Consider the following 20,069-nt stretch of genomic DNA (forward strand, 5'->3'; position numbering starts at 1 on the left):
TTACAATGACTGTGCCCCTAAAAGTTATCTAGATGTTTTTCCATAAACAGCCTGAGTCCCTCCATATTCCCCTTTCCTAGAATTAAGATTCCTGGAAGATTTAAATCTAATATTGGCAAAACTTTACATCATGTCACGTTAAATCAGGCCCCATTCCAAATCCATGAGTGACCCCAATTTGGGTGACAGGGCAGGCTTTACCCACGAACACCCTCCATGTGTCAGGAGCTCTCTATACTTTCTCCGCTTTTCTTCTCTTAACCTAATATAGTCTCTCTAACCCTTACCCTATGATCTGTGAATTCCACTGCTTTTAATTCATAAGACAAAAATGGGGAATACTCCAAGGTTATTGGTGCAAAAGCACTCAACAGATGTAAATAACATCCTCATTTTTATACCATACTCAGATAGTGAATACAAACAGTATTTGCAATAGACACACAAATATCAACACTAAATATGAATTGTGACTTCTCTGTCTTATGTTTACCTTTCAATTACTCACACAATCACTGGGAGTAAGCCACTAGTCCTCGGTTTTATCCCAAATTGAGACCCCCTAGAATATGAGTGGAACCACTACTGTTGATGACAGTGACAGTGTAAAGCCATATCTTAGTGCTGTCACTGCCCACAATTCTACCAAAGTCCAAACAGGTGAACCAACCAGTTTTCTGGATTAATTTAGAGAGCACAGGTGGGGTGTTATTCACAGGAGCCAAAACAGCTGCATTAATCCAAAGTTCACACCATCAGGGCAGGAAGAAGTAATGGCTGTAATTCCAGAAAAGGGGCCTGTGATTCCCTCCCCCTCCCCCTTTCTATCAGGCAGTGTCAATAGCTTCATTACCATTTCCATAGACCTGGCAACCAGAATGGGGGGGGGGGACAGAAAGAGGGGGGAAGGGAAAGAGAGGGGGGGATGTGTGTGTATTTATCGTAATCATCTTGCACACACTTTTCAGCACAAAGGAAACAGGGGTTGGGGAACCAAGAGCCTGAAAGCTGGTGAGCAAGGATCAAGACACCAGCTTCTGCAGTATGGGGATACAAGTGCTGGTCAATCCACAAGGCAGTGCAAAAAGCCCATTTCTGAGGTGGGTAAGGAACCTGTAGCTCTGACCTGCTCAGTCTCCAGAGCAGAGGGAACACGGAAGTTGGGTACCCAGCTAGATTGAATGTCCCCGAGAAGTGGATTGCTGCTTGCAGAATCCCGGAGCCACACTGAGCTATGCGCGCTGGGTGGGCTCCTGCACGCCCCCTCTGCAGTACCCAACCTCTCCCACCCAAAAGCCACGTGCGGGGGGACCCACAGCTCTGACTGCCACCCATCCCAAGCCGGGACCACCACACTTGTGCGTGTTTATGCGCAACCGAGTGTGTGGGATGGGGCGATCCCGAACCCGCAATCGCCAACAGCGATGCGGCTTCGGGATGAGCCCACAGGAGGGCATATCCCCCAGGGGCAGGGTGGGTGCAGTGGTCCGTTCTCCCGGAGAGCCCTATCTCCCTCAGCCCCGGGGGTTGAGGAGGGAAGGTGAGTCTCCATGAAACTTTACTGGAGCCAGCCCCCTACCAGGGGAACGGGGGCGGCACACGTGGGGGTGGGCACACTGTACCTTCGCACACGCCCACTTCATACTTGGTGACTTGGAGTCCCCATTGAGCGGAGCGGGACGGGGGAGGGGGGGGTTCAGATGACACAGAGAAGCCCTGGGTCTCAAGCCTATCTGCCGCAACAATTCCTCGGACGGGCACACCTGTAGCAGCAACCTCACACTGCGGGAAGCTCCCTGGGTAGCTGCGGGGTTCCTCGCACTTGGACTCGTCCAGGGCAGGTACACCATCGCCCGGGTCCCAGAGCTCGCCAGTAGCAGCAACACTGCCAGCAGCGAGACCAGGAGGTGCACGCAGCCGGCCAGCCCCTTACCCCTGTCACCATTACGTTTTTGGGTTGAATTACAGCTGCCGGGATGAAACTTCTCGCAGCGGTGGCTGCTGTGCTGTATTCTGCAGGAACTGGCGGCGCCTCCGGGTCCCTGTCCTCTCCTTCTCCTCCTCCGGCGGCGTCCTCTCCACTGGTCCGCTCGCCCCACTCCTCAGCAGATCCTCCCTCCTCGGGTAGTGCCCTCCCCCATTCTACTCCTCCTACTCCAGCCCTCACGCGGCTCCTTAAGGGAGCGCCCCATCCTCCCCATCGCCTCCCTATGGCGAGGCCCTTCCTCCTTCCGCTTCTCCTGCTCCACCCCCGCAGCCGCTCAGGCCCAGGCTCCAGCTCCAGATGCACCAAGTGGGCAGCGGAGATAAGAGCGCACAGAACGGCCAGCCTGGAAGCGCCAATGGACCAGATCCATGCACCTCACTGGGGGGTGGGGAGGGATTGAGCTTGGAGAATGTGGGGGGACATTGCCCCCTCCCCAGCCAGGTGCAGTCGTGCACACCTATAATCCCAGCTACAGGAAGGTCACACGTTTGAGGTCAACCTGGCAAAGAAAGTGAGTTTCTGCTTCAGATATGGCTTAGCAGTTAAGGCACTTATCTGCAAAGCCAAAGTCCCCAGGTTCAATTCTCCAGGACCCATGTAAGCCACATACACAAGGAGATGCATGCATCTGGAGTTCATTTGCAGTTACTGGAGGACATGGTACACCATCCTCTCTCTCCCCCTCCCTCTGAAATAAATAAAAACTAAAAAATAATAGGATGGAAATATGGCTTAGCTGTTAAGGCACGTGCCTAACAAGCCTAAGGACCCATTTGATTCCCCAGAACCCACATAAGCCAGATGTACATGGTGGATCTTCTGTCTACATTTTGTGGGTAGTGCCTACAGGCTCTGGTGTGACCATTTCCCTCTCTCCCCCTCTCTGCCTCTCCCTTTCTCTGTTTGAGACTCTGTCTCAGATCCAATTCATATTTTTTATTTTCAAAATTAATTTATTGGAAAGGAAAGAGCTGCCACAAACAAACTACAGATGTAGCTGGCCATGGTGGGACATGCCACTAATCCCAACACTTGGAAGGCAATGCAAGGAGGAATACAATGAGTTTGAGGCAACCCTGAGACTACATAGTAAATTCCAGGTGAGTCAGAGCTAAAGTGACACTCTATCTCAAAACACACAAACAAACAAACAAAAAAAGAAAAAAGAAAGAAAGAAAGAAAGAAAGAAAGAAGAAAAGAAGAAGAAGAAGAGAAAGAAAGAAAAGAAAGAAAGAAAGAGAGAGAGAGAGAAAGAAAGAGAGAAAGAAAACTACAGATGCATGCTGCACTTTGTGCATCAGGCTTTACGTGGGTACTAGGGAATCAAAAATGATGAGTACATGAATACTTTTTAATGGGGTTCTTTAATGGTGGTTTGTGTAAGGGTAACTACTATAGTTTGTGTCTTGGATGCTCCCCTAAGGTTGAAGGCTTAGTCTCATAGTCAGTGACATGAGTGGGAGGTAGAGAATTGAGGAGGTGGGACTCAAGGGAAGGAAGGTTAGGTGAGTAAGGCAATGTTCTTGAAGCACTATAAAATATGAGATTAATAAAAATAATGAGACTACTATAAAGATAAAGCTGTATTGACAGTCTTCTTTTAGTTGTTACACTTTTTTTTTTTTTAAATGAGAGAGCGAGCAAGAAAGAGAGAGAGATTAGCCACAGTACATGTGATTTAGGTCGGTTCTAGGGAACCGAACATGGGGCCTTAGCTTTCACAGGCAATAGCCTTAAGCACTATGCCACCCTCCTCCATACTAGCTGTGCTTTGAAACCTGAGGTATCATAAGAGATCTAAAACAAAACAAAACACAATCCCTCAAGTTCACCTTCATTCACAACAGGAGAAAAAGCACATAACATCAGGAAAGCCAGTGGTTTTGGAAGGTGTCTGGAAAGATATCAAGGCTTACAGGATCAAGTCCCTCAGGGAAAGCTCTGATGCTCTGCACAGCCAGAAGGGAGGTGCTGCAAACACATGGCTTCCATCTCAAGCAGACAGCAACATGGAGTTGATCAGGGTAGTTCCCTAACATTAATTCTTCCTGCTATGGCAAGCTAATTTCTATTAAGAATAGCTAAGGGGGCCAGGATGTGGTGGTACATGCTTTTAATTCCAGCAACAAGTGGGGGGGGGGGGGCAGAGGTAAGAGTATTACTCTGAGTTTGAGGCCAGTCTGGGACTACAGAATGAGGGCCAGGTAAGCCTGGGCTAGAATAAGACCATAACTCAGAAAACAGTAACAAAAGCAACAAAAAAGAATAACTAAGGGATGGGGCAAGACATGGAGAGGAAATAATATTAAAATGTGCCCCTGCCCCTACTAACACTGGTTGGAAACTTAGGCAAATTCACCTCAGTGGTGTTTTGTGTCGAAAGAAAGAAAAATACCTTTAAAGCTACAGAGGCAGTTTAATATGACTGTGCCCCCAAAAGTAAAAATGCAGGAATGTCCTCAAGCCTGACCTAGCAGTCCCCATGTTAGTACAATCAGAAAAGTCTTCTGCTTTTTTTAAAATTTGTATTTATTTATTTATTTATTTGAGAGTGACACAGACAGACAAAGTGGCAGAGAGAGAGAGAGAGAGAGAGAGAGAGAGAGCAAGCAAGAGAGCGAGAAAGCAAGCAAGAGAGAGAGCAAGCACATACCAGGGCCTCCAGCCAATGCAAACAAACTCCAGATGCATGTACCACATTGTCCATCTATCTGGCTAATGTGGGTACTGGGGAATCAAGCATCGAACCTGTGTACTTAGGCTTCATAAGCAAGTGCTTAAGCAGTAAGCAATCTCCCCAATCCCCAGAGAAGTCTTCTTCTTATCTCTTGCCTAAAGGAGTGCTCTAGATCTGCTTTTCTATAAACAGCCTGAACTCTTCCCTACACCCCTTTCCTAGAACTGAGATTCCTGGAAGATTTAAATCTGATAGTGGCATTATGTCGACACAGCCCCAAAATGTGGCATCATGGCAGGTTAGCTCAGCATCCATTCTGAATCCATAAGTGACCCCAATTTGGGTCATAGGGCAGGCTTGACCCACTAACACCTTCCATATGGCAGGAGCTCTCTATACTTTCTCCACTTTCCTTCTCTTAATCTAATAAAGTCTCTCTAAACCTTACCCTATCATCTGTGAATTTCACTTCTTTAAGTTTGTAAGACAAGAATCTGGAGATACCCCAAGTTTACTGGTGCAAAAGCACTCATCGGATATAAATAACTTCCTCATTTTCATGCCATACTCAGAGAGTGAACACACACAACATTTACAACATGCACACACATGGCAACACTAAGTATGAATTGAATGAGTGAATATGAATTCTCAGTCTTATGTTTACCTTTTAGTTATTCTCACACAGTCACCGGGAGTAAGCCACTAATGCTGGGTTTTATCAAAGTTGAGGCCCCTAGAATATGAGTGGAACTACTAAAGCTGCTGAGAGTGACAGTGTGAAGCCAATCTTAGTACTGGCACTGCTCACAGTACTACCAACCAGTCCAACTAGATGATTCAATGAGTTTACTGGGCTGACTTACAGAGCACAGGTGGGGTGTTATTTACAGGCGTGTGGGTGACCCACAAACAGCTGCATTACTACAAGGTCCACCCCATCAGAGACTATATGAAAACAGTATGATAGCATCTACTTACTTAACCTTTCACTTCCTAGCTTATCCCAGGCCAGTGACACTCCCCCTCCTTTTACCAGACAGTGTCAATTGCTCCTTTAATATGTCCATAGACCTGGCTATGACTTCACATAGCTCTGCTCAATTAACTTTGACAGGCCTACTAAGAAAAGACATTCTCTACTGGCATCAGATTTTATCTGGAGGAAAAAGCCCTTCCTACCAGATTCTTTTTTTTTTTTTTTTTTTTTCTAGGTAGAGCCTAGCTATAGCCCAGGCTGACCTGGAACTCAGTACGCACTATGTGGTCTCAGGTTCGCTTTGAACTTACAGTGATCCTCCTACCTCTGCCTCCCAAGTGCTTGGATTAAAGACATGTACCACCATACCTGATCCTACAGCATTTTTGAACATCTTTGTGATCTACCTATAGCAAACTTACTTTGGTTTAAAAAGAAAATTACTGGGCTGGAGAGATGGCTCAGCGGTTAAGGCACTTGCCTGTGAAGCCTGAGGACCCAGATTCATTTCCCTCGTGCCCACAGAGGCCCGATGCGCATGGGGACACTTGCACCGGGGATTTGTTGGCAGTGGCTGAGTCCCTGGCACACTCATTCTCTATCTGCCTCTTTTTCTTTCTCTCTCATATAAATAAGTAAAAATAAAATAGTTAAATAAAATTTTAGAGCCAGACATGGTGGGGCATGCCTTTAATCCCAGCACTCGGGAAGCAAAGGTAGGAGCATCCCCATGAGTTCAAAGCCACCCTGAGACTACACAGTGAATTTCAGGGCAACCTGAGCTAGAGTGAGACCCTACCTCAAAAAAAAAAAAAAAAAAGTTAAAGCTTATCCACCTTTGTTTCAGTTATGTTTCCTATATGTAAGTCTGTCTACTATTCTTATACATAACCCTATGGTTTCATTATAAAATCTTGTTATAAGGAAATGAGTAGCTCACCTCTTTAAACAAGGTAGCTCCAAAAGTCCAAAAGATGAAACTGTTCCTGAAGAATTTGGGTGCATTCCTCTCCTGAGGCTCACACCTGACTCTCCCCAATCATCTGTCCTTTCTTCTACTCAGACTCACTAACTCTACTTCTGGCTCAGCCTGAAATTCGTTTCAGCTGTGTTAAGTACCCCAGCTGCACCTGAGTGGAAGCCCTTTAGATAGCAAAGCTCGGAACACTGAGATGTGTTCCCACTGCTGGTGACATTTTCAATATTTCAGTAATGGCCATAGGTTTTGGCCTGAACAGCTTTAAAGTCACATTTTGACATTAGTCACTGGATATGTTTCTAAGACTGAGCAATTCAGTTTATAGTCCTGGAATAGATCTGGGAAGGGGTAAATTAAGCTATTAACCCTAACCTGGGCAGGGTGACAGTATCAGAATCCAAGCAGACCTTTTAGAAAATTCTTAAGTAGCCCCAAAACTTCTGCTTCATAATATCCGTCAGTGGGAGACAATTTCTTCCATCCTCAAGTTTCATTCACTTCCACCATTCAGCACCATATGACATTTTTAAATCTTGTTTTAAAAGTCCCTAGGGTTTTTCCTTACACTTGCTGGCTTACATGTAAAGGTGGGGCCTTCTCTGCCCTTTAACTGCCTTAATATTCTATACATAGGTACTATTTTCTAACCAACAGAAATATTGTTTCCTGTATTTTATGCCTTTAGTATTCAGAGTAAGACATTATACTAAGCCAAGAACATCCTTTCGTTTTCAAAAGAACCTCCACATTCTCAAGTTGCAGAATTAACTCTAAAGAGAGAAGGTAAAACTCACCGACTAGCTGGGGTGGCTTGAGGGACCCGGTGAGCGATGCTGACCAGCAGTCTGCCTTTCCAATACTTGCCTACAGGAAGGCAAACCTGCTGTGTAAGGGTTCAGGTCCCACATGCATGTGTCTGAAGCCAGTTTGCCATGACCAGGCCCTGCAGCCCCTTTCTGCAGTCTGTAAGACAGCAGCAGTTGAAACACCTGTGTGAGGCACATCTGTTATGAGCATGTAAGGACCAGCATATGGTCCAGGGACAGTTTAGATAAATAAGTTTGTTTTTTCTTTGTGTGTGAGAGTAAAATTGCAAAGTCAACCTTTGTAAGCAAAAATCTAAGAGTAAGCTGAGTACAATGACATAGTAAGAGATTACCAGAAGGTGTGTGTGGAACCCTAGATAAGTAGTGGAAAATACAAAAACCCCAGCTGCTCAGCAGTCCTCCCAACACTATGACTGACTGAACGGCTGCTCAGCAGTCCGGACTGAGATCTCCGTGAGACACATCACCGATCCGAATTCATCTGCCCGACACGCTGTCCGAACGACCGAGACTCGCCTTGAAACACCGCGAACCAAGAAAAAAGTCGGAGCACGGACCCGCACCACCAGGTTGTAAAACGTCAGAAATCTCGCAGACCGAGTCTCGCGTTGAGACCAAGTCTCGCGATACTGCATCCCAAGTCTCGCGATATCAGGTTGTATACATGTTAGACTCGTTAGAAATATTCTTGTGTTAGTAGTGATGAATATAATTTGGATATATATTATATTAGCTATAATATTAGTTGTGATAGTTTGGATTTGCTTGTGTGTGACTTTCATCCCAGTAAACTCCTTTGCGAGTATACCAGCATCTGAGTATTATTGACCTTCGTGGGCAGAATCCTCTCAACCAATCATCTTTGAGAGTGCTCGCGACACACATCCTGGAAGTCCAGCCCCACTGCTGCTGAACCCACGTGATTGGCCATCCTGGCAGGGGCGGAGCCTTATGTTTGCCACACCCATCCACCTGTGTTACACTCCTTAGCACTTTACTCATATCCTACAAAGTCACTGTTTCTTGCTTGTGGGTTTAATGCCACTCCCATAGCTTCTTTAATTCCTTCTGTCACTAAGGACACATATGCTTATCTCTAGGGCATAACAGGGAAGTATGAGATGTATAGGCACAGAGGGAGAGAGGAAAGCTATACCTTTTTACCTCTCTTCAATGTTTGAATCAAATGAGCTCTTAGAAATTTTAAAAATGTGGCTAATGATGCTGGGCATGAATGTTTCATGCCTTTCATCCCAGCACTCGGGAGCCAGAGGTAGGAGGATCTCTAAATTCAAGACCTCACTGAGACTGCCTATTGAATTCCAAGTCAGCCTGAACTAGAACCAAACAGTACCTTAACAGAAAAAAAAAAAAAAAAAAAAAAAAAAAAAAAGGAAAGTGGCTGTCCCACATTTCATATCCAATCAATACCCTTATTTAATGACACTTCCTCCTAGCTTCACTGAAAAATACAAGAAAAATTCTACCATGTTCCACATCTCTATTGGGATTTTCAATCAGCTACACACACATAAAGGGAAGAGAGGTAGGGAAGAAAGTAAAATAAAAAAGATCTCTACAGATGTGCAGAATGCTTCATTTTCTCTGTGAAGGAGAAATCCACACAAATTCTTGTGTGGCAGTTTCACACCTGGAATACATCTTCATCCATACTTGGCATGTGGCTCAAGGTTGCATTATTGTCATGAGATGGATGCAAAAACCCGAGGCATCCTCTCATCTTCCAGAAAGAAAAAAGCTGATGCACCAGTTTAGTTAATCCTGTTTAGAAACTTTCCAATAATCTCCACCAAACAACTTCCACTAACATCTCAGCAGAACTCAGTCACATGCATGTCCCTAGTGTAGAGGAAACTAGATCCAGGTGCTGTCCTGCTTAAAAAAAAAAAAAAAAAAATTAGAGCTCTGAAGTAGAAGGGCTACTGATAAAGATCACTGGTATAGAACCTTGGGTTCAAACACCAATAGAGATAAGTAAACAGCTAAACTGCTGGGGATATATGCTTGACTGAATCTGTTGCTTCAGGCCTGGAATCCCATCTATTAGGCTGATGAGGAGGATGGCAAGTTCAAGACTAGCCTGGACACCTTAATAGAAGAAAAAGAAAGAGGGAAAAAGGAATGATAATTACTTTTACTTCAGCCACATAGGGGAAAGAAAAGAGGCAATCAGAAACTTTAATGTTCTACCATCAAATCTTGATATTTGTTGCTTTATGAGACAGGAACTTGCTATGAAACCTTTAGTGGCCTAGAACTCACTATGTAGCTGAAGCTAGCCACAAATACATAGAAATTCTGATACTCCAGCCTCCTGAGTGCTGGAATCCGAGGGGTGCACCATAAAACCAAGCATTCTACCACCATTTTCAACACCCAACCTCAAACACTGACTGCATTCTGTGTCAGTAGATGAAGATGTTCCATTCCAAGGCTGACTCTCCAGTACCATACTTGGTGTTTTCATGGGAATTTCTTCTTAGTGGCATTATGGCTACTCAGCCCCAAAACTTAGCATCATTGCAGGTTAGCTCAGCCTCCACTCCGAATCCATAAGTGACCCCAATTTGGGTCATAGGGCAGGCTTGACCCACTAACACCTTCCATATGGCAGGAGCTCTCTACACTTTCTCCACTTTCCTTCTCTTAATTGAATAAAGTCTCTCTAAACCTTACCCTATGATCTGTGAATTTCACTCCTTTAAATTTGTAAGACAAGAATCTGGAGATACCCCAAATTTATTGGTGCAAAAGCACTCATCATAAAGCCAGGTATGGTGGCACACGCCTTTAATCCCAGCACTCAGGAAGCAGTGGTAGGAGGATCCGTGAGTTCAAGGTCACCCTGAGACTCCATAGTGAATTCCAGGTAATCCTGGGCTGAGACCCTACCTTGAAAAAAAAAAGGTACTCAAAAAGTACTCATCAGATATAAATAACTTCCTCATTTTCATGCCATACTCAGATGGTGAACACACACAACATTTACAATATGCACACACATGGCAACACTAAGTATGAATTGAATGAATGAATATGAATTCTCAGTCTTATGTTTACCTTTTAGTTACTCTCACACAATCACCGGGAGTAAGCTACTAATGCTGGGTTTTATCAAAGTTGAGGCCCCTAGAATATGAGTGGAACTACTAAAGCTGCTGAGAGTGACAGTGTGAAGCCAATCTTAGTACTGGCACTGCTCACAGTTCTACCAACTAGTCCAACTAGATGATTCAATGAGTTTACTGGGCTGACTTACAGAGCACAGGTGGGATGTTATTTACAGGAGTGTGGGTGACCCACAAACAGCTGCATTACTGCAAGGTCCACCCCATCAGAGATGATATGAAAACAGTATGATAGCATCTACTTACTTAACTGTCACGCCCGCCTCACCAGCAAGGAGGACGCCACAATCAGGATTCTTCTGAACACACTTTATTGGGGACTGCCAAACTGCTAGATGCGAAGACGCAAAGACCCAGAACCACGAAAGGCAACTGTTTATATAGGGTTTTAGGCCGCTTACCCACAAATGATTGGTCAACTGCGGATATGTGGCCACCAGTGATTGGTTACTTTCTGGATGCCTCATTAGCATCGGCCCACGACGGGTTGGAGCATGCGCACTGTGCTTGATTTACACCAGCTGTGACCAATAAGAGGCCAGAAACCGGCGCCAACTTGTAATAGCGTCTGCACGGCTCCTAACATCTCCCCCTTTTTTATTATTTAGACACCAAGGGACCAAATCACCGATCTAGCCTTTCCCACTTCTGGCAACAGGCGATCAAGGTTATAAGGCCTTGGAAAACTCACAACTCACCTTATCCTGTGCAATGAGTTATTCCTCAGGGATGTGCAAAGGCTGAGTGTGAAATAAAACTAAAAGTCTTATGCCTAACCTGGTGCAATGAGAATAAGCTCTCAGGGTGCAAAGGCCACAAGACAGCTCAAACGAAGGGATAAAATGTCCAGGTCAAGCAATAGCAAAATTACACACAGGCACATCATGCAAGTACCAACGAGGCCCAGAGTGAGCACCAATCACTGGTTTCAGCTCCCTATTGTTTCAGAGTTATCAATCAAGCATTAGGTGAATGTCCTGTTTCCAGTGCAGCAAATGCTTGCACTAGCATAGCATTGTCTCTGAGTCTTTGACTTCGCATTTTACAAAAACACCAAAAACATCCAATTGCAGCAGCAATCATAAACAGCATCATGGAACCCATTCCAGCCCATTCCTTCAAATAAAGGGTAGCTTTCTATATCCAGTCCAATAATCCCGTAACCAAAAACAAGTCCACTCATGTTGAATTCACATGGGTCAGCAGTCCAGTTAGTAAGCAAATAATGTGATAACTGGCGTGACAGATTATACACAATCCATTTTCCATTCACATTCCAATTGTGCCAATTACCATAAAGTATCAACTTGTTCTTACACTAAATTAATTCTTTGATTAACAATCATTAACCCTCCTCTTAATTGTGCATTAATAGAAGTTTGAACATCCAAAGTATTAGCTACATTAGCTGATAAATTATTCAAAGTCGCAGCAGTTTGTATAGTAATAGCAGCCACAATGGCTGTAGTAATCCCAAAATTTCTTTTGGTTCTAAACAAAGTCATAGAACTAGGAGAACAGCATATAGTAATAGCAGCCACAATGGCTGTAGTAATCCCAAAATCTCTTTTGGTTCTAAACAAAGTCATCATGAATTACAGGTAGAGGTTTTGGGAATACCGAGAGTATTCCCCAACGGGGTTCTGTCCATATCCCCAGCAGGTTGAACAGGGGTAATATCATCAGCACAGCAATCACGACCTTCATCCTTTTCTGGACTCTCTTTGACCACTCGCGTCAGTCTGGCAGGAACCCAAATGGGATTGTCTTGATCCTGTGGAAAAACACAAACAGCTCCCCTGGATCTTATTAAAACAAGATCCGGGCCCTTCCATTGATTAGATATAACATCTTTCCATTTTATTTTTTCTGAAACTGGTGATGGTGGCAGACAATGCCTGTCTGCTGCTGACCTACCCATCACGTCCAAATTTAAAAAATTAAATGTGTCTAGCCTGAGTGGCACAGGCATCTTGATAGATAGATTTCCAATCAAGATATTGTCCCATTGTTAAGCAGGCTTTCACTGTATTATACCAATCTGCAGGAGTCATTGCATGAGCAGTGAGCCTCTCTACCTGAGCCTGAGTAAAGGAGGCATTAGTCCCATACGTCCTAACTGACTCTGCAAGATCTTTTAACTGTTTATGTCCTATGGGCTCATGATATCGGCCCTGAGCTGGATCGTCAAACACTGGAAATATTTGTTGAATTTTTCTTATTTCTTTTGGCTTGCAGAAAGAAGTTCCCTCCATGTATCTCAGTATTTCCCTATTTGTTAAAGGTGGGGCGGAAGGCACAACAGGCGGGTCAGGGCGATATCTCTCAGCCTGATACCTGTCAGCTTCCTCCTCTAACAGAGCCTCATCATACAAGTCCAACTCCCCTTCGCTATCTGAAGATTCAAAAGATCTTACAGAAGCAGTCTCAGAACTTGATGAGCTTGCCACATGTAAATGTTTGAATTCACTTAATAAAGGATACAAATCATTACCTTCCAAATCTTTAACCTTAGTTTCCCTTTTATCATTACCCTTCATTACATTTTGTTCCTTCCTTTTATTACCTTCTAAATCTTTAACCTTAGTTTTCTTTTTATCACTACCCTTCATTACATTTTGTTCCTTCCTTTTATTACCTTCTAAATCTTTAACCTTAGTTTTCTTTTTATCACTACCCTTCATTACATTTTGTTCCTTCCTTTTATTACCTTCTAAATCTTTAACCTTAGTTTTCTTTTTATCACTACCCTTCATTACATTTTGTTCCTTCCTTTTATTACCTTCTAAATCTTTAACCTTAGTTTTCTTTTTATCACTACCCTTCATTACATTTTGTTCCTTCCTTTTATTACCTTCTAAATCTTTAACCTTAGTTTTCTTTTTATCACTACCCTTCATTACATTTTGTTCCTTCCTTTTATTACCTTCTAAATCTTTAACCTTAGTTTCCTTTTTATCACTACCCTTCATTACATTTTGTTCCTTCCTTTTATTACCTTCTAAATCTTTAACCTTAGCTTCCTTTTTATCATTACCCTTCATTACATTTTGTTCCTTCCTTTTATTACCTTCTAAATCTTTAACCTTAGTTTCCTTTTTATCATTACCCTTCATTACATTTTGTTCCTTCCTTTTATTCTGTTTTCCTTTTTGTTCCCTTTTTTCTGTTTCTGACATACTGTCCTGATGTTCCGCTAAAGTCCTCTGGCCCTCTTTCACTTTAATGAGCACACAAGGCAAGAAGAAAATCATAACAATAGCATCAACCTCCCAGGGCAGCATACCTCTCAGAAAAAAGTCCGGATCCGTCCGTCCCGTGTGTCAGTTCTGAATCCTCCTTAAAACAGGGGTCTTCGCTGGTGCAAGATGTTCTTCAATTCCCGAGGTTTCGGCACCACTTGTCACGCCCGCCTCACCAGCAAGGAGGACGCCACAATCAGGATTCTTCTGAACACACTTTATTGGGGACTGCCAAACTGCTAGATGCGAAGACGCAAAGACCCAGAACCACGAAAGGCAACTGTTTATATAGGGTTTTAGGCCGCTTACCCACAAATGATTGGTCAACTGCGGATATGTGGCCACCAGTGATTGGTTACTTTCTGGATGCCTCATTAGCATCGGCCCACGACGGGTTGGAGCATGCGCACTGTGCTTGATTTACACCAGCTGTGACCAATAAGAGGCCAGAAACCGGCGCCAACTTGTAATAGCGTCTGCACTGCTCCTAACACTTAACCTTTCACTTCCTAGCTTATCCCAGGCCAGTGACCCTCCCCCTCTTGTTACCAGACAGTGTCAATAGCTCCATTAACATTTCCATAGACCTGGCTATCACTGCATAGCTCTGCTCAATTAACTTTAACAGGCCTACTAAAAAGAGACATTCTCTACTGGCATCAGATTATATCTGGAGGAAAAAACCCTTCCTACCAGATTCTTTTTTTTTTTTCTAGGTAGAGTCTAGCTCTAGCCCAGGTTGACCTGGAATTCAGTATACACTATGTAGTGTCAGGTTTGCTTTGAACTCACAGTGATCCTCCTACCTCTGCCTCCCAAGTACTTGGATTAAAGACATGTACCACTATACCTGGCCCTACCAAAGTTTTGAACATCTTTGTGATCTACATATAGTAAACTTACTTTGATTTAAAGAAAAAATTATTGGGCTGGAGAGATGTCTTAGTGGTTAAGGCACTTGCCTGTGAAGACTAAGGACCTAGCTTCATTTCCCCAGTACCCACATAAAGCCAGATGCGCATGGTGACACTTGCATCTGGGATTTGTTTGCAGTGGCTGGAGTCCCTGGCACTCATTCTCTATCTGCCTCTTTTTCTTTCTCTTTCAAATAAATAAGTAAAAATAAAGTAGTTAAATAAAATTTTACAGCCAGGCATGGTGGTGTATACCTTTAATCCCAGCACTCAGGAGGCAGAGGTAGGAGGATCACCATGAGCTCAAAGGCAACCTGAGACTACATAATGAATTCCAGGTTAACCTGAGCTAGAAAAATAAATTTAAAAAAAATGTTATCCACCTTTGCTTCAGTTATGTTTCCTTATATGTAAGTCTATCCAGTATTCTTATAAATAACTCTATGGTTTCATTATAAAATCTTCTTATAAGGAAATGAGTAGCTCACCTCCCTTAAACAAGGTAACTGCAAAAGTCCCACTCACTGATGAAACTGTTCCTGAAGAATTTGGGCGCATTCCTCTCCTGAAGCCCACACCTGACTCTTGTCAATCATCTGTCCTTTCTCCTACTCAGACTCACTGACTCTACTTCTGGCTCAGCCTGAAATTCTTTTCACCTGTGTTAAGTACCCCAGCTGCACCTGAGTGGAAGGCCTTTTGATAGCAAAGCTCAGCTCGGAACACTGAGATGTGTTCCCACTGCTGGTGACATTTTTAATATTTCAGTAATGGCAATAGGTTTTTGCCTGAACAACTTTAAAGTCACATTTTGACATTAGTCACTGGATAGGTTTCTAAGACTGAGCAATTTAGTTTGTAGTCCTGGAATAGATCTGAGAAGGGGTAAATCAAGCTATTAACCCTGACCTCGGCATGGTGACAGTATCAGAATCCAAGCAGACCATTTAGAAAATTCTTAAGTAGCCCCAAAACTTCTGCTTCATAATATCTGTCAGTGGGAGAAATTTTCCTCCATCCTCAAGTTTCATTCACTTCCATTTGACATTTTTAAATCATGTTTTAAAAGTCCCTAGGGTTTTTCCTTAAAGTTGGTGGCTTACATGTAAAGATGGGGCCTTCTCTGCCCTTTAACAGCCTTAATAGTCAATGCATAGGTACTATTTTCTAACCAACTGAAATACTGTTTTCTGTATTTTATGCCTTTAGTATTCAGAGTAAGACAATATAGTAAACCAAGAGCATCCTTTCATTTTCTAAAGAACCTCCACATTCTCAGGTTACAGAACTAACTCTAAAGAGAGAAGGTAAAACTCACTGACCAGCTGGGGTGGCTTGAAGACCCAGTGAGCGATGCTGACCAGCAGTCTGCATTTCCAATACTTGTCTACAGGAAGGCAAACCTGCTGTGTAAGGCTTCTGGTCCCACATGCATGTGTCTGGAGCCAGTTTGCCATGGTCAGGCCCTGCAGCCCCTTTCTGCAGTCTGTAACACCTGTGTGAAGTTTGGGACCCAACCTCGTCCTGTGGCACTGGTGCTGGTCTCATATGATTGGGTCTGGAGCTGCTGGCAGCAGTTGGAAACACCTGTGTGAGGCACATCCAGCCCCACCACTGCTGAACCCAGTTGATTGGCCACCCTGGCAGGGGCGGAGCCTTATGTCTGCCACACCCATCCTCAGGTGTTACACTCCTCTCCACTTTAGCCATCTCCTACAAGGTAACTGTTTCTGTCACTTCTAACCTGTAGCCACCATGGTGAGTGATCATGTTTGGGGAGTGTGAAGAGGAGCTGGAAAGGCACTGGGCACCTCTACATTGGGAGGACAGTGTCTCTCCATTCATCATGTTGAGAGGGCAGCAGCTCACACCGTGCATCAGTTGAGTTGGAGTAGATGAGGCCCAAGTATGTTGAGAATTTCCAGGGCCTGGATAAAGGGTCTGCATGGATGAAGTTTTCACCTCAGCTCAAGCTGGATTTCTCAGTGACCTGACTCTTCAGCAGCAATGCCCACTGTCGGTTATCTCCCGTGATGACTTCTCTCTTTCTCCCATAAAGCTGCATACAGCGTAGCTTTTTTCCAGCTTTCTGTCAGCTGGTCTACAGGGAGGAGGTGCTCAGCTCCAGCAAGATTGCTCAGTGACCTTGTAGCCCAAGCATGTGGAGTCTTTAGCAATTGGGTCTTACCATCTATTCCTGGTAGGAAACCAAGCACCTTGGTAATGGCCTGTAATGTTCTGGGGGCATCAGGGACCTCCCTGGCCAACAACTCACTGGAAGGTTTCCCATCACTGGCCTGAAATTTTTCTAGATATAATCTATGGCTTCTGGGTATACCATTGTCCAATAAAGTAGGTTTCCATATGGCTTATTCATATCCTCTTATATTTTGATTAACCCTCCCCTCACCCTTCCTTTACAATCTCTTCCCCTAACCTTACTTAGGCCTTTCAACCCCCAGTAATTCTTCTACTTACATATGAACAATACTATCACCTTGAGTCCTCCCCTCTCCTGCCTTCCCTTTCTAGCTTTATGGCCTCTGCTACTGAGTTTTATTCCAACTCACATACAAGTCCAAACATTTGTAGCTAGGATCCACATATGAGAGAGAATATACAGCACTTAGTTCTCTGGGTCTGAGTTAACTCACTAAGTATAATACTTTACAGATCCATCCATTTCCCTGCAAATTTCATAATTTCATCTTTCTTTACTGCTAAATAAAACTCCATTGTATAAATGTACCAGGTCTTTATTATCCACCCCATGATTATCTTTTAATTTATTAATTTATTTATTTATTTGAGAGCCAAAAAGACAGAGAGAATGTGTGTGGGCACACCAGAGCCTCTTGCTACTGCAAAGGAGCTCCAGATGTATGGGTTACTTTGTGCATCTGGCTTTACATGGGATATGGGGAATTGAACCCGGGCCATTAGGCTTTAGAAGCAAGTGCTTTAACTGCTGAGAAATCTCTTCATCCCTTATTGAGAAGTTTACATGGGAACTGGAAAGATAGCAATTAAGGCACTTTCCTGCAAAGCCAAAGGACCCAGGTTTGATTCCCCAGGACCCACATAAGCCTGATGCACAAGGTAGTCCACACATCTGGAGTTTGTTTGCAGTGGCTGGCAGCCCTGGTATGTGCTTGCTCTCACTCTCTCTCTCTCTCTCCCTCTCTTAAATAAAGAAAGAATAAAATATTTTTTTAAAGTTTTTAAAAGAAGAGTGAAATTCTCTATAGTGGTATCAAGATGTCCTAAGACAAACTGTAGTCAAGATTGTTAACTCTTTCTGGCCTTGCTCAGAGACAGCAGAAACATTTTCTGATGTCTTCATGCTTTGAAGTACAAGCAACCTTTTCTGAATATCTCAGTATAGTCATACATCCAAAATCAGTGTCTACAATGCCTTTATTTTTGGGTATGATAATACCCCTCTATAAGGTAATTTGGTGAGGTAAAGACAGGCAGTGATTGCAGAATGTGATCTCCTGACTCTCACTCTAACCAAAACCTTAACACCCAACCTTCACCCCCAAACTCCTAAAGTCAACCTGACTCTGACCCCAATTTTTTTTTTGTTTGTTTGTTTTTTTGTTTTTTTTGAGGTAGGGTCTCACTCTGGTCCAGGCTGACCTGGAACTAACTCTGTAGTCTCAGGGTGGCCTTGAACTCACGGTGATCCTCCTTCCTCTGCCTCCCGAGTGCTGGGATTAAAGGTGTGCGCCACCACGCCCAGCTTTCTGACCCCAATCTTGACCCTGACACAGACACTGACCCTAATCTTAAACCTGGCCTTGACACTAGCCACAAACTGCTAACTCCAAGACTAACACTAAAAATAGTAGTGTGTCATGTTACAGAATGATCTCACCAAGTAGCAGATGAAAATGATGCTCTGAGAGGAAAAGTATTAGATGTTAGATCCAGTGTTTTGGGTGGGACACAGTGCAACTGATAACCATTTCTTTTTTTCTTTTTTTTAGTCCAGGCTAACCTAGAATTCATTATATAGTCTCAGGCTAGTCTTGAACTTACTTTGATCCTCCTACCTCTACCTCCTGAGTGCTGGCATTAAAGACATGCCCCACCATGGCTAGCCAAATGGTATCTCTTTTTCAAAAACAGTTATTTTATTCTACTTCAAACAATTTTCTAGGTATCACACAAAAGAATCCTTATTGTCTATAACATAAAGTGACAGGGTCCTTCAAAGTTAAAGACTAACTGAAAATATATATTATACATTTGTCATTATTTGAAATTATTCAATAATTTTTAGTGTTCTTATGGAATGACATAATGACAAAAGGCATTCTATATTCATATGATCAAAATAAATTTACTTGTCAGTTTTTTTTTTTTTCCTAGTAGGGTCTCACTCTAGCCAAGGCTGATCTGGAATTCACTATGTAGTTTCAGGGTTATCTCTTACTCAGGGTGATCCTCCTACCTCTGCCTCCCAAGTGATGAGATTAAAGGAGTGTACCACCATACCCAGCCAGAAGACAGTTTTAATCCTTGCTCATGTTCAAAGTATAAAAACTGTGATAAGACCTAAGATATTAGCAGCCACTAATTTTTGATTCACACTTAAGTGGAGCTAAAGAGGCACCAGTGATTTCATATCCCCCAATGTAGACGACATAAGAGCCACAATTCACACCACTCCCAGAAAGACAGTAAACTAAATTATGAAGAGACAGGGTTTTTTTTCCCCTTTTATTGTTATTTTGCAATTGGGAGAAGAATAGCAATAACCTCTGTCCTTCCTCTGGCTTTGCTCAGCAACTTAGAGATGGAATTAGTCCACTATACCAGAGTGACAGATATGATGAATCACAATATTCACACAACAGTGAGGTTTTGATGCACCTGCAGCATCAATGACAACATGTTTATTTGGAGTACTACACAAAACTTTGAACTTTAAAACCAATTTTTAGGGATTATACTCAACACTCATGCCTTGACTGCTCATTGGCATAAAATATTAGCTCTGTGGTATGCACAAAAATAACATAATTTCTTGGGCCAGAGAGATGGCTTAGCAGTTAAGGCACATGCCTGTGAAGACTAAGGACCCAAGTTTGATTCTCCAGGTCCCATGTAAGCCAGATGCATATGGTGGCATATGCAACTAGAGTTCATTTGCAGTGGCTAGAGGTCCTGGCCTGCCCATTCTCACTCTTTCTCTCTCCCTCTCTTGCCCATCCCTCTCTCTGTCTCTAACAAATAAATAAACAAAAATAAATCTTAAAAAAACAATTTCCTTCTACTAACTCTGGTTGATTTTCTTTTTGTTGCAT

At 43.3% G+C, this 20,069-nt stretch overlaps 1 pseudogene; it reads right to left on the reverse strand.

Annotated features, from left to right (window-relative positions):
• Positions 1-19,291: 19,291 nt before the first annotated feature.
• On the reverse strand, positions 19,292-20,069 carry LOC123456430 (annotated as a pseudogene).

Source organism: Jaculus jaculus, chromosome 22, assembly GCF_020740685.1.
Source record: "Jaculus jaculus isolate mJacJac1 chromosome 22, mJacJac1.mat.Y.cur, whole genome shotgun sequence".
Taxonomy (NCBI): domain Eukaryota; kingdom Metazoa; phylum Chordata; class Mammalia; order Rodentia; family Dipodidae; genus Jaculus; species Jaculus jaculus.